The sequence below is a fragment of the Hippopotamus amphibius genome, chromosome 1 (assembly GCF_030028045.1).
Source record: "Hippopotamus amphibius kiboko isolate mHipAmp2 chromosome 1, mHipAmp2.hap2, whole genome shotgun sequence".
NCBI lineage: Eukaryota > Metazoa > Chordata > Mammalia > Artiodactyla > Hippopotamidae > Hippopotamus > Hippopotamus amphibius.
In genome coordinates this window covers 41994185-42009690 of record NC_080186.1, presented here as the reverse complement: position 1 = coordinate 42009690, position 15506 = coordinate 41994185, and the positions used below count along the sequence as shown (strand labels likewise).

Sequence of the window (15506 nt, the reverse complement as noted above, 5' to 3'; positions counted from 1 at the left end):
TTTTTATTACTTTATGGCTCACTAAATTTTTGCTTATCATTCATACTTTGTTTTATGTAATCTGAATCTGAGAAGAAAGATGATTCTTCCCTTAAATGTGAAGCAAAAGAATGTTGAAGCAGTTTATTCATCTAATACTTCATTTCTTTAAGTAAATGATTAGGAAATTTCATAGGATGACTTCGTTCTGCCTTGGAAATGTTCCCTGTTATACATAAATAGAGAACCTTTAGCACCTGTATTTGTTTAAATTAAATCAGGTTATTATTCACACTCAGTTAAAGGTGATGAAAAGCAGTGCCAAAAACAGATAAAAATGCAGCATCGAAGGTCTTTCATGAGGCAAAATACATAGACTGGAGACTTGGCTAAATCTTTTGCCATTCACTGGCAGTAAGGAATCTCCTCCTTTCCTTTTATCCACAACTTGATGGAGAAGGAAACACTATTTCTAAACCATCTGTAGTGGCTAAGTTCAGCGGGCTACCTGCTGTTATTTTGTTCTATCCTCCATTTAATTCCTTAGTTCCTTTTATTTTACAATGACAAAAAATTGCAGTGTAGTTTCTTTTGAAAAGCAGTGTTTGAGGGTTTTTTTTTTTTTTTTTTATGACTGGCAATCAACAGCCATGTAATTGCTTTGTTATGTTTTACTAAAGAAGTCTGTTAAGTAGCACAACTTTGATACACTAGTAATAAGAGTTTGCAGGTTACAGAGACACCTGTGGTGACCAAAGCGACAGAAGCTGCTTATTAGAAAGAGCCAGTACAGCTGTGTCCTATTAACTCCTTATGACACTTTTTTAAAACACAAAATAAAGGCCTTGTTTAAGGTTTTAGAGCTATTTTGCAATGAATTGCGAGACTATGAAGTGTGATAGGATATTTCAATCTACATTTTTAAAAATGTGGCATCCCATTATTAAGTTACTGTTATGAATATAAAAAGAAATGATATTAAAAACTAGATAGAAACATCTAGGAATTGAATTTAAGATAAGCATTTATAGGAACAAGAAACAGGGCAGTGGGGAGAAAGAACATAATTTCTAGGATTTAAGATACTTGATGTTCTTATTCAAAGTCAAATTCTATTCATATTACAAATTAAAAACTATTGATATTTTAAGTTAAGGAATTACATTTCTCTCTATAAAGTAATAAATAAAATTACTTAGCTACTATTCATGTACACCTCCTCATTGTTAAGTTGAGGCCTATGGTAAAATTCACATTTTACAAACACAAGATGAAAATTCACTGGAATGGCATATTCCTAAAAGAGAGTAAAAGTAGATTTACTTTTGATATATGAAATTATAAAAGAATTACATAGGCTGTTTTATTGCCCCCCTAAAAAGAGTTTAGCTTTATTTTCTTGCCGTCTACCATAGTCTAATCCAAATAGAGTTATCTAATTGAGTTTCCATCTCTGTGATGTTTCTTGGATATTTATCACATTTATTTCAATGTCATGAAAATTGATTGTATCATCCACTTGATGCAATTAACAATAAGTAACAAAACCTAAAACTTTCCCTCTCAATTCTATAGAAGTCTGCTGCACTAATGTTTATTGATCAGTGGTCTATATATCAAAAGTTTTGGGGGCCATCATTTGCTATTAATAGGTAGATAAAATGGGACAGATAATATGTGGAATAGACATCACAAATAAGATTGTTGCTGTGGGTTTCCTTTCAACTGTAATTTCTTTATGACAAATTGTTAAAGTTTGGAAATAAATTCCTGGTGTATTTCTTGTCTGGTTCCATATCTACTTATCCTAGTTCAGGCTAATCATATTTTCAAGAGTCCTAAGCCTATAAGCTATTTAGTCTCGATGCTTCCTTAGTGGTTTTCTGAGACTATCCTCTGATATGATAGCTGGGGACATGGATGCCCAAGACAGGAAGGGACTTGCCAAGCAGATTTATTTTTGCTTCAGAAATACTTGGATGAAGCCTACAGAAACATTAGTCTCTATAATTTTCTGTGAATCTTTCCTGTTTGTAGAAGACAAGTGAAGGTTATTGAACTAAGTGAATGCTTTGGTAAAGTTGTCAGAATATGATTGTGAATTGCTAAGTCAAATTTCCTGATTTTGCTAACAAACCAGAATACCTGATTTCACTAACAAACTAGAATAAAAAAGAAACAGATTTCCGTAGAATGTCGCTGGTATACACCCCTTGATTTGGATTTGGATTTCCCACCTCAAAAATGATTCTAATAACTTCTAAGCTGAATACTTAACCAACCCATATCTGTATAATGGATTAGAATAACTTCTAGATTGATCTTGGAACATTCCAAATATGAACTGAGGCATCAGACTTTAGCAGTAATGATTACTTGCCTATTTGCTCCCTCACTAAATCGTGATCTTCTAGAAGGACTTATTTTATTTTTCTCATTAAACAAGGCACTTTACAAAATTCTGGGAGAAAGAAACTCAATAAGAATTTGGCAAATGAATATATTCTAATTCCACTTAAAAATGTTGCTTATAATTTCGGTATTATATATCTAAATGGAGCTTTCTTTCTTGGAAAACTCTATATAGTCTTATTGGCTGCCATGTGTAGTTGTACTTCAGAGCCATTCTTTCTTTTTTTTTTTTTTTTTTTTCTTTTTTAAGGAACGTTTAATTGAGCCGTTCTTTCTTAAAGCAATGAGCAGAAAGCCCTTGTTAGTCTTGAGAGGTGCTAGAGGGTGTAATTTCCCAAATATCCAGTTGAACAATGATCTTGATAGAAACAGTAGGATATGCCTGTAAAGAAAAAGCTAAAAATGGAGAGATAATAGTAAACAGAGATCTTGCAAATCACTTCTGAAAGTGGCTATAATATCTTAAGAAAGGTATATATTCCTCCATGTTTATTCATTGAGTAAACATTTACTGAATGTTTGGTATGAACCAGGATTGGTGCTATGCACTGAGGATAAAAAGTTGAAAAAAAAAAACATAGTGCTAATGCTTAAAACACTCATAGTCTAGTAAGCAAGACAGACATAAGAGCTAATATATAATATGAAATATGTACAAGGTGCTTTGGGAGTTTAGATGAACTTCAGACTGAGTCACTCCGCTGGAGCGAGCCGGGGAAGAACTTGAAAGAGACGACACACAGAAGGCGATAGTAGAATTTCAGTCTTTGTATTCAGAGATTTTTAATGTTAGCAGCATTCCTAGTTTATTGGGTTGCAGATATTTGCTATTCTTATAAAAGGATATTGGTATTTTAAACCTCATAATTAGCTATCTGAATTGCGGAGGAGAGAAGAAATAGGAGTAGACCAGCTAATGTAATCCTGTGCAGTCTGAACCAAATTGAGGATTAAGGCCAACCAACTGGGATGGACAGATCCCAAGAAGTTGTCTTGTTAATGATTCATCGTGGTATTGGCATATGCTTATTAGCAGACAGTGGAGCAGAGATCAGGTACTCTTTTGGATGTGTAACATATGGAAAACCATCATAGATTTAACTAATAAACATGTAAACAATAAAAATATTTTTAGCACAATATAGTGAATGAATGCTTGGTCTATGAAAGAATAATTTCTTAAAATTCAGAACACATATCACTTCTAGGAAGCATTGCATCTTCCCATTCTTCCCTTGCCTCAGTCTGGGTGAAAATGCACATTCTATGTGCTCCCATAGTATCACTGTACTAGCTTGTATTGATGGCACTCGTTATGTTAAATGTTTATTATCTATCTCCCTGCTAGTTTGTCAGCTCCCCAAGAGAGCTATGTCTATAATCTCGATGCATTAAAGTGCCTTTTAAAAAATAAGTGTTATATTGATAAATAAACCAATAATCTTTAATGGGCTTATTAAAACATAATGGGTAAGAGAGACCAGCTTGGGTAGTGGAAAGAGCATTGGAAATGCTACCATATCCCTCTAATTGTGTGATTTTCCCCCACAGTCATTAATAGGAATAATAAAGCAAAAGCCTTCAAAAGCCTTCTCCTTGCAGAATGAACTAAAAATGTTCAGACTGGGTACCTCGTCTTCTGATGACACTGTAGCACCCCAGGCTATTGTGGCCTAGGCTCACTATCTGGAAAGAGGATTGAATTCCAACATGAGTTTATCCACTGTTTCCAAAGTTTTCTTACCCAGATTCACCAAGTCTTTATGATACCGCTAAAGCAATTGGCCTTTCAAACTGGGCCGTTTGAGATGGTACTCTGAGCCTTCTGCTTTGGTGGTGACATTGATTAAAGTAAATATACCCATAGGACATATAGGAATGCTGGGCTGACTTCATGGTGAGCTATGCCAAGAAGCTAGGCAAAGGTCCATTTGGGCACCATCAGAATTAAATATACATAGAACTGTATAAAACTCTAGCACAATAAGTATTGATTTGCTTACCTCTATTAGAGCTATTTGGGACTGGGTAATGGGAACATTGGCACATGAGTGACCTCGGTGCTGAACTGCAGATTCTTGACTGAAGTTGCTTCATGAAGGAAAGCCATATAACATATGTGGCACAATAAACCACCAGTATTAGCTAGTAATAAGTGGGTTAATGGATATCACTTGTTCTGAACAGGCCTACATAGCAAATGTCTTACTTAGTGCCAACTGGGTAATCAGCCAGCCATGAGTGCTAAAAAATGAATTGCTTATATGTAAGTTCCTGAGATGAAAATGTTTGGCACATCAGTGTACGTGCTACAAAGTGTTAAGTCAGGCAGTGCACACTATTTCTAAGCAGTGCTCAGAATAGCTGCAGATAGTTCCCTAGGAAGTGCTGACAATGCCTCAATTACACAGGTTGCATGTACCATACATAGCATTGTATTAAATTTTGCATACACAGTTAGTAGCAGTGTTCACAGAGAGAATTCTGTTTCCTATCAATACCAGCTTTTGAACTTAATGCCCTTGGGTGCAGTATATCAGGTCACAGTAGACTGCTGCTATGCTAACAGGAACTTGTTAGCCTTAATATTCAAGTGATAGTTTTCCACATTACTTAATCTTTGGCAAGAGTTAATTGGCTTAAATCTCTTATTATCAGTTGGTTGTCTTTGCCTACACTTTCCGTCTCAGTAATTAGCCATATCACAGTGGTTTACCCTTAATTCCAAACTACTCACTGGTTCATGCCTGGCTGAAGCTAGCTGACCATGTTACTCTAACCCTACACTTCCATTTGATCCAGCAAATATAGCCCAGGTGTGGGGTCTGCATGGGAGACACAAGGAGTGTTAATTTCCAGCTGTTACCCTAGGAGCAGATGTGGATTCTGCAGAGGTAGCTGATAAAACAGATGGGCATGTTGTGGTCAGAGTGCTAAGACTTCCAGAGAGCCTTCATGCCAGATTTCCATATAATTTTCCCCAAACTTCTTTATTTCCTTTGTGACACATTTTCTTTCCAATACTTGTAAAGGAAATGTATTGCCATCCTAAACATCCCAGGTCAAGGCTTAATTAATGCTTTAAAATAAAGGTTCCAAAACACCAGGAGAGTTTGTCATTTTCTCCCTGGTTTGTTTTGTGAAGAGGGAGGAGAGAAGGTGAGGAGGAACCCCTCCTGTTCCATGATTACATCCTACCCACTCATTTTCTCCTTTTCTCCTCTGCTTTTGATTTTTAGTGGCGGTCTTAACAGAATGTCAAGATCAATTTGCAGCATGGTTTAACTCAAGGTTTGCGTTCTGCCAGCAGCAATTGTCCCTGCAAACAATGCCGTGTGTTCTTGTAACTTCAGAAGCTTTTAGAAGGATCATGGCAAGGGCAGCATCTAATGACTTTATTAGTGTAGGGTTTCAAAATGGGCTCAGTAATTGTTCATATCTCTTTGTCAGCAAGTCATAATTACTGCTCAGCATTGTCCAAGGGTGCACTTGTGAATAGTTTCCTAATAGTACTGAAAGAAAGGAAAAGAGGGAAAGGATAAAAGGTGATGGCCTCTTACAATTGAGAAGAAGCCAATCTGTGTATAGATGATGGCTAAACTGTTTATAATACATTCTTTACTCTTTTTAAAATAGACAATTATCCTTTTAAAAGTGTTCTTTGGAATAACTTTAAATTACCAGTTTACCAGCTTTTTTAACTCTGATTTGGATACTTCCCACACTACTGCCTAGTACTACAATCATAATTGCCTGGTGGTGCATGCATTGTACCTGAATCAAGCATTTGTATACAAAAATTTATTTCCTTGACATTAATCTAATTAATGCTATTCAGGAAATACCTGTTTAACTCAGATACACTTGTCTGTTTTCACAGTCTGCATGAAAACTGTTGTTAGAAAAGAACAATACAAGGTGATACTGTTGACAGGATAGTCCAAAAGAACATTTAAGTTTTTATCAAATCTGATTTTCCTCATACACTAGACTTTTTTTGTTACTCTGTTGGTGTTCTCCCAAACACTGTGCTTTGAGTATTCTAGGGATCTTGATTTTTGAGAGTCATAGAATTAAAAGAATCGTTGCCTTCTCAAGATCTATAAAGTCTGAGTTTCATACCAAGCCTTCACCCCTCTGTGCTGTGTTGCCAAATCCTTACCTGTTCTATGCCTCCCTGCAGGGTACTCGTGTATGGTTATGTGCAAATATTCACTTCCAATAGCTAGTTATTCTCGTATTTTAGGATGTACAGATTCAAATAAATATGACAGCTAGAGGTACTTGATCCAGTTTATATACATAGATTACAAAACATGAGTTATCTAATGAAACAAATTCTAAAAATAATTTCTAAAATAAAATATTTTTAAAGTAATATACCCCATCATGTCTTTTGCTTTCCTTCCTCCCTGAAATTGATAAGATCTCATGAGATTTATTTGTTTTCTTAACTGCTTTGTCAGTATTGATAATTTTTATATTCATGGTTGTTTCTGAAGAATTTTTACTGATCCTGTCACCTGTGCCATTTAAATTGGTAGCAGATTTCTCTCTTTCATAAATACTGGTAGTGAAACACTGAGAGAAACTGTAAAAGAAACATGTTAGTTCAGTCATTTAAAACCAGTTATGGAAACTGGTTCCTCTGACATTTTTCCAGTATTTGCTTGTCAGTCTACATGGATGCGCAAAGAGGTTTTAGTGCCCAATAATCTTAATGATCGAATCTGCCAAATGTACCGCCAAAAATTGAAAGAGGAAATTAGTCTGGAATTGAAGAGTGAGGTGAAATCCTGTTTCTTACATGTTTAGGTAATTTGTTAGGGAGTAGCATACATTTGTATCTTTGTACGTGATTGCACTATAGTAATAGAGAAAAGTGATAGTTTTATATTATTTACAAATAAAGAGTTAACTATAGGGATTTTTAAACAGCCATCTGTTAATTTATCTGCTGTTGGCCGACTTGGTGTGTAGCCACAGCAACAATTTTTTAAATCCTCCTAAATTGTTGCCTTCTGTATATCTTTCCTTTCTTCAATATGTGATCAGCACCAAGAAAGTCTGCTTTAACACACTTCTCTACAGTCTCAACTAAGGAAGGGATGAGGCAAGTTTATATGAACAATAAAGATGCTATGAGTATTATATTTCAATCTGAGAAATTGTTTCCCAGTCCCAGTAGCAAATAAGGCATTGGAGGTCCTGAGCTGCTCCCAAATAAGTTACCTAAAAGCCACAGCAACAAAAATTTATTATTTGGATATTATAAAAGCTATGTAACTATTATTTATTAGGTCTTAAAGCAAAATCTATTTACATTTAAATATGTCAGTTGCTATTCTTAAAAGACTGTGATTTTCAATACGACTGTTCCCTCACTGTTTATGCAGACAGTCATACGTCAGTTATAAAATGTAGAGCACTTAAGAGGTAAGACTCAGTCTGGGATTATGAAGAATTAGGGGCCATTAGGCAAGTGGTATAACATTTCTGTATTTTTTTTCTTCTATGAAAATGGGGGGTGGGGGGCAACCCTATTTGAACTGTTATCTCTAAAATTCTGTGACTTTCTGATGACCTGAACACATAGTTTCCAATAGAAAAATGAGGGTTAAGCAAGATTTCATTATAAAAATGAATGTTAGTAAAGACTGTAAGCAGATTGCAGCATACTGCCCTTACCAGCTTGTGATCTGGTCAGAGTAACCTTAGTGGGCTAGAGCTAAGGAAGCCACGGTCATTTTCCACCTCTTTCAGAAGGCATCTTCCCTGCCCTTAGAACTGTCCTTCAAACTCTTGCCAATTGTGATGAGAACTTCTAGAGTGTCAATAGTGAAGATCAAGATAATCACGACTGCTTTAAAACAACAACACATAACTGTGATCATTAATTAAGCCCCAGCTATGTGTCAGACACTATATATAAGACACTATATATATATGAGCTCATTTAATTCTCACTCTGTATACATTGCCCCATTTAACCACAGTTCTACAAGGTAAATGGCAAAGTCCAGTTTCACATGTGAGTAAACTATTTTTGGCTCAGAGAAATTCTGTAACTTACCCAAGGTCATGCAAATGGTTGTACCAGATATAAATCCCAGATCTGCCTGTGGTTTTCTGCTACATAATGCTTCTTGTCCCGTGACCTTGTCAAGCTGGATTATTATCAACAAAATTGTACTAAATAACTGTGCATAGCCCTGTGGGAGATATAAGAGAAGTATAAGACATGGATCTTTTGCTCAGGTAACAAATAAATGGAATTCACCAAATCTTAGAGTTGGAGGTTAGAAGCATTCTTAGTTAACATCCAGTTTGCAACTATGCAGGCATTTTCCCCTGTATTATGTCTAACTAATATTACTGCAATCTCTACCTGAATACTGCTAGGGACAGAGAAATAAAAGCTTCAAAAGATAGTGTATTTTTGAGCTGCTCTAAAAGCTGGAAAAGGTTTTCGCTATAGTGCTTCTTCTCATAGAGAGCTTCTACAGCTTTCTCCCTTTTGGTTCTACTTTTGGCCTTGGAATTACCTGGAATAAGCCTAACTTCTCTTCTGCATTATAGTCCTTTATCAGTTTAACCACAGCTGTCTCATCTGCCTTAATTTTCTTGCCTTTCCAACCAAGTGTATTTATTTCTTCCATTGTATCTCATATGATAGGGTGTCCAGACCTAGCCCATTCTAAAGGGCCCAGAATTGAGCATAATGCTTCAGAGGAAATTTGTCTATGGCAATGCTCAATTCTAGTCTGTAATTTTATTATTGGCTCCTATTAAACCAAGGGAGTCAACTAAAATCCCATAGCAGTTTTTCAGGTATGAGGTAGTCCGGAATGGGCTGAGTCTAAGTTGTTATTAAACCAGATCTATGCCATTTTCAACTAATGTAATTGATTGACAAGATCTTTTGAAGTTTGGATTCTAACTCTCCCAAATTTTATCACTCATAAACAATACCTGAACTTCTTATCATCTCTATTCTTTATTATTCTTGATAATTCTCTCAGTTCCCAGACTTGTCCAACTCCAGAAAAACTTTTTTCTTCTCTATATTTACCACACTTAGATGTGGTCATCAATAGAAACTATATCACCTTACACAAGGGTGAGTCAAAAATTATCCACATTCCAGTTATATTAAAACATCTATAAATTGTACAGCCAGAATGCGGATAATTTTTGACTTACACTCGTATATTTTGATTTCATACATCTGGCACTGACCAGTACTTCCTATTCCATGCACTTGCTCAAGTGTCACCAGTGCTAAATTTTCTTTTTAATCTCATCATGCCCTTCAATCTCTTGACCCCCACCACTTCACTCCATCCACCCTCTCCTGTGTCCAATCTTTATTTCCTTCGTTGTTCAACTTAAATTTCAAGGACCATCATTATTGCTTTCTTGTAATACTTTAAACTCTCTCATCTCTGTCTTCCTCCATTGCACTCAATTTGTTGAACCCAACTATTCACCTTCTCTATGCGTGTGCCTTGCAGTTGAACATTTCTGGAGACAGTCACTCCAACGAATTAAAAAATAAGTAAATAAACACAAACTAAGTTTTGTACATAAACACTGAATTCAGCTCTGTAATTCTGTCAGCTAAAGGAGAAAAAGGAAATGTGATAGGCATATGCTTACTCATTCATCTATCCATCCAATGTATATTTATCGTTTCTATTATGTGCCAGGTACTATGCCTTAGAGTTTACAGTTTACCATTTAAAATTCTCATTGTCTGATAAAAAGAAGCCTAATAGTTCATCTCAAAATTTCCTGGCACTGAATTCAAGGAAGAGTTTTATTGCATGATTTTTTATTTGAGAATCATTAAGGACTATAATAAACAGTTATTTTCTGCTGTTGTTTTGCATAAGAGATTATTTTAAGTAAGATGTTTCTTGTATCGATCCCCTTTAAAAACAGAGAGCTTTGTATTAAATCTTTTTTCGGTAATGGTAGTTCTTTAGGTGATATGGCCCTTAACTATTCCTTTTTCATGATCTAACTCATAGCAGATATAGAGCTTGCAGAAGAAACCTACATAGTAAACCTGTTCATTCAGCTCTTTCTGTCAAACATCAGCTGTCTCAAATGAGCCTTTGTCAAGTGCTGGGTTGTAATCGATTCTTGCTTGAAAGCTTTGATGAGTGACTGAAGTGCTGATACTCTGTGCTGTTGGTCATTTATCTTTTAAAGACTCTTCTCCTGTGTATAAGATTTCTACTAATGCTCTCCCACATTTTTTTATCCATTAGAATAATAATTCTTTTCAAATACATAAGGAAATTGTGTATAAATGTCAAGGTTTCAAGAGATTTTTGTATAATCTGAACAACTTTTATGTAATAATAAAATCACAAAGTCTCCAAGTTTTGCAGGAGGAAAAAATCAGAGAACATAACATGAAAATATCTGTATATATTTTCAGTCTCTAAGAGTAGGGTGTAATCTTATAATGATTTTGTAGACATTATACAGCAATATAATACAGTGCCAAGCATGCTAAGTATGCCTTCTTGTTTAGTCATATGAGTCTGAGATTTGCTGTTATAACTTATTTTAGGAAACATTTTGCCATATCCATAATTTGGGGGGAAGGGAAGAGAAAGGAAAAGCCAATTTTGACTCTGAAGCACATAAAAAGGGGGAAAAAGAGGTATTGATTAATCCACAGACCAATTCCAAAAGTTGGTCTCATTACCTTCACTTTATATGTGAGAAAACTAAGGCTCAGAAAGATTGTTATCCAAAGAAACAACTAGTAAGTGACAAAATCAGGTTTATTTGACTCCAAAGTCTTTGTTCTTCCCACAATATTGTGCTGCTTGCAATAATTTTCTTTCTCTAATATGGTAGTATTTGGATACTTTACAACCTCTTTTAAGTCACATTTTCAGTCAGTGGGTGGTGACAGGATGAAATTATGTAAAAACTGTAATATGCTAAAATCAGGAGGGAAACTTAGAGTCATGAACTTGTGGACCAGTACCTGCTATTTTGACCTATCAAGGTAGAAGCATAGTGAAAGAGGCCTTGGAGACCGTGATAATTCACACTAATTGTCTTAATTAAATTGATTTCAGCAAAGTGGTTGGAAGAGGAAAAGGAAGTTTGTATGGTCAACATTGTCATGGTGGAGATAAAGGTTACTAAAGCCTGAACTGGCCCATTCGTGTAACAAATACATGCTGTTGGGCAGTAGGTGCTAGGAATGTAGAGGTGAATAAGTGATAATTCTAATAGCTGTCTGGGAGCACTGTCTTGGAATGGAAAGTTCTCCCTGATTTCTAAACTCCCATTCCCTTCTCTGATTTCTTTCCAGCACTTAATCTGAACTAGTAAATCTAGCCCCCCAGTTATGTATCAGATTATGTTTCCTGTTTGGGGCTATTGATTTATGGGTTTGATAACCCAGAATACTCTTAGTATCTTAAGGACACAAGCCATGTCCTACATTATTGTATATTTAGTAGGTCCTCATAAATACTGAGCAACTGGTAAAAGGCAGAACACAGAAGAAATATTTTCTGGCATTTAACATAAATTTGCTCTCTTGTATAACCCCTGGAAAATGAATCTTCTCTTTACATTGCTAGAGAAAGGATTTCTGCGTTTGATAAGTGATTGGGTTCAATGTTCCTATTATCTCTCCAAACTTAAAATAAAATGAGGTACTTAAATGTTTATGTTCTTACTTGTGGTGAGAACACAGCCAGTTATTTATTTATTTATTATTATTGTCCCTCCAAAAAATTAGTGTAAATTAGTCCCTATAGATTAGTTACAGCCCTGTCATTAAACTGTCAGTGCCTTAAAGCCTTTCCACTTGAGTGATTTATAGATGACAACAAGGAGATACTTGCTTTTTTTTAAACTCTGACTACTAGTCTATTAAGACAGTTTAGCAGTTTACTGTTACTGGGTAGTCTTAAACCACAGACAGGTGAGAGATGCTTTTCAGATTAAATCTTCCCAAAGTCTCATCCTGTGTTTTCGCCTTTAGTTTCACTGTGTTCTATAACATGCATACAATATTTGCATTTGCACAGGGAAGCATTATAACATCCTTTTAGAAAACAATTTGACAATATGTATCACTAGTCATTAAATGATTCTATAACTTTTTACCCTGTAATTCCACTTTACAGACAGACTTTTTTCCCCTAAGGAAATACTTTAAAATTTTATCCCAGTATTATGTATAATGATTAAAAAAAAAACTAGAAAGAAAAATCTAGCTGTTGGTGAGTAGTTGTAAACATAGCAATGTATACATCTACGCAATGGAGTATTCAACCATTTAACATGCTGGCTCATTACTGTTGTATACAAGGCTAAAAAAGCTGTATCCAACTAAATACTGATTACCTCAGAAAAGAAAAGATATATTTGAGCAAAAGACTGATAAGAAAGAGACAAATGTGATTAACATTGTGTTAAAAGTTTGGGACTGCATGCAATTTTTCTTTATTTTTATGAGAGAGTTACTATCTTTCAAATTTTTTATTGTTTGATTGGGCAATACATTTACTTTAATCAAAACTCAAAAGATGTAGAAAGGTATGTAATGAAAAGTCTCCTACTTATCCTTGTTTCTAAGTTACCTTTTCCAGAGGTAATGTTTTAAGTTTCTTATTTAACCCATCCAGAGATTATTTTACATGTAAACAAACTAATATATAATTATTTTTCCCCAATTTTACACAAATGGTAGACACTATTTAACACCCTGCTTTTCCCACTAACATTATATCTTAAAAGATAGTTATAGCATAGACATATATACACTACCAACTGTAAAATAGATAGCTAGTGGGAAGTTGCTTTATAACAAAGGGAGATCAACTCGATGATGGGTGATGCCTTAGAGGACCAGGACAGGGAGGGTGGGCGGGGGGGGGGGTCGCAGGAGGGAGGGGATATGGGGATATATATATAAATACAGCTGATTCACTTTGGTGTACCTCAAAAACTGGTACAAGAGTGTAAAGCAAATATATTCCAATAAAGAGCTTAAAAAGAAAAGATAGTTCATATCAGTGTGTAAAGAACCCTATTCTATGGCTATGTAGTATTCCTTTGAATTCCATAAGATACTGTAATACATTTAACCAGATCCTATTGGTTGACATTTGGGTTATGCCCAACATTCTGCTATTACAAGCTTACAGTAAGTGACTATGCACATATATTTCCATCTGAAAATGTATCTATAGACTAAATTCCCAGTTGTAGGAGTGCTAGGTTAAGAGTTTGCATGCATGTTTAATTTTAATAGACACTGGCAAGTTGCCCACAAGGGAGTTGGTACCAATTTCACTCCTACTAACAGTGTACAGTGTTGCCTGTTTCCCTATAGCTTGCCAGTGCAAGGTATTACCAAAAATTTTTGTCTTTACTAATCTGACAGATGAAAAACAGTTTCTTAGTGTAGCTTTAATTAGGAGTTAACTTATTATGAGTTATTCTGAGTATTTTTTTCACATGTTTATGAGCAATTATTCTTTCCATTTCTGAAAGCTGTTTTTGTATATTATTTGTTGATCTTTTCATAATTGTTTTGAGTTCTCTGTATTAGGGAAACTAGCCCTTTTTCTGTGGTTTGAGATTCAGAATTTTTTCCCCTGTTCATCATTTATTTTTCAGCCTAGTTATGGTGTTTTTTACCATGTGAAAATAGTCAAAATTATCAATTTTGTCTTTTATGCTTCACTCTGCTTCAGCTATACTAACCTCCTTGTCACCTTTCAAATATACTAGATACTCTCCAACTTTAAGGTCTTTGTGTTTGCTGTTCTCTCTGCCTGGAATCCTCTTACCAGAGATATGTGTTCCACTTCCTCCTTTACCTCTTTTGAATCTTTGATCAAGTATCAACTTTTCAGTGAGACCTGACTTCTCTATTTAATATTGCAAACTACACCCTTTCCTGGCTTGTTTTTCCTCTGTCACCTGGAGCTCACAGACTTTAGTTTTGTCTCACATCATATTGCAGCTCACCTATACAAATGAAGCAAGTAGGAATTATCATCTTCAATGTAGTCATCACCTCAGGAGACTAGACACTTGGTCCAGTGAATATGCTGTCCCCAAAACATTTAGGGGACAACTTCTTTAAAAGCTGCCTTCAGAGAGAGCTTACAGCCTTTCAAGGAAAGCAGTCCTGCATCCTAAAAGCAGTGTTTCTCAAAGGTCAGAATCACCTTTGGTGGGGTTGGGAGCTTATTAAAAAAGCAGTTTCCTGGGCCTTACACCAGATCTGTTGAATCAGAATCTGTGAGGGATGAGGCTGAGGAACTTGCCTTTTGAATAAACTCTGTAGGTGGTTCCTAGACCATTAAAGCTTGAAAATCACTGCCTTTATAGTCTGTCTCCCAGGTTATTTACCTAACTCATTTTGAACCAAAGACTTAGGACTATTTCAAAAAATCAAAGCCACCCTTAAAGGACAAAGGCACATATGCCAGTGGTGCTGAAGATCACCTCCAGGAATGAGCTGAACAATGGATAGGCGTGCAGACTTGTGAAAATGATGTTGTGGAAGGAGACAAAAGTCTTTGGCTGGTTTTGGTATGCTTGACAATGCTAGCAACTTGCTAAGTCTCACTTCACACATGGCTTTAACTTCACTGTTAAAGGGAAAAGAAGAAAGGAGAATTGTGCATTGGCTGGATAGGTAGATGAGCTCTAAGGTTCTTTCTCTATTTTATGTTCTGGTTATTCTACTGATGTACATAAATGTCTTTTTAACAAACCCTGAACACATGAATGAATACGTATAAGTAATGAGGCTTATTACTATAGCAAAAACTGCAAGTTTGGTTTGCTTTAAAGAGAAGAGCCTTTTTAAATCAAAGTGACTTCAAAAGAAGTAGTATAAAAAATAAGCAAGCAACAACAACCAGAAAAAACACTTGACAACCATATTGGAAAAGTTCTATAGTACTGTTGAATGTGAATTTCTTCTGCTCAATAACCTTTCGTTTTAGAGAAATGGTTCACACAGAAAGACATTTAATGTGTTTAATGGTTCAAGGGTAAACAGCCAGGAATTGTGATACTATTTCTTGATTTTAAATTTGTTAACATTACTA

The 15506-nt window shown here is 35.4% G+C and overlaps 1 protein-coding gene across 12 annotated transcripts in view; it reads left to right on the top strand.

Annotated features, from left to right (window-relative positions):
* The window catches only part of FAF1 (Fas associated factor 1), a 463179-nt gene that overhangs the window by 341737 nt on the left and 105936 nt on the right, over positions 1–15506 (top strand). The gene's annotated exons all lie outside the window — the stretch shown is intronic.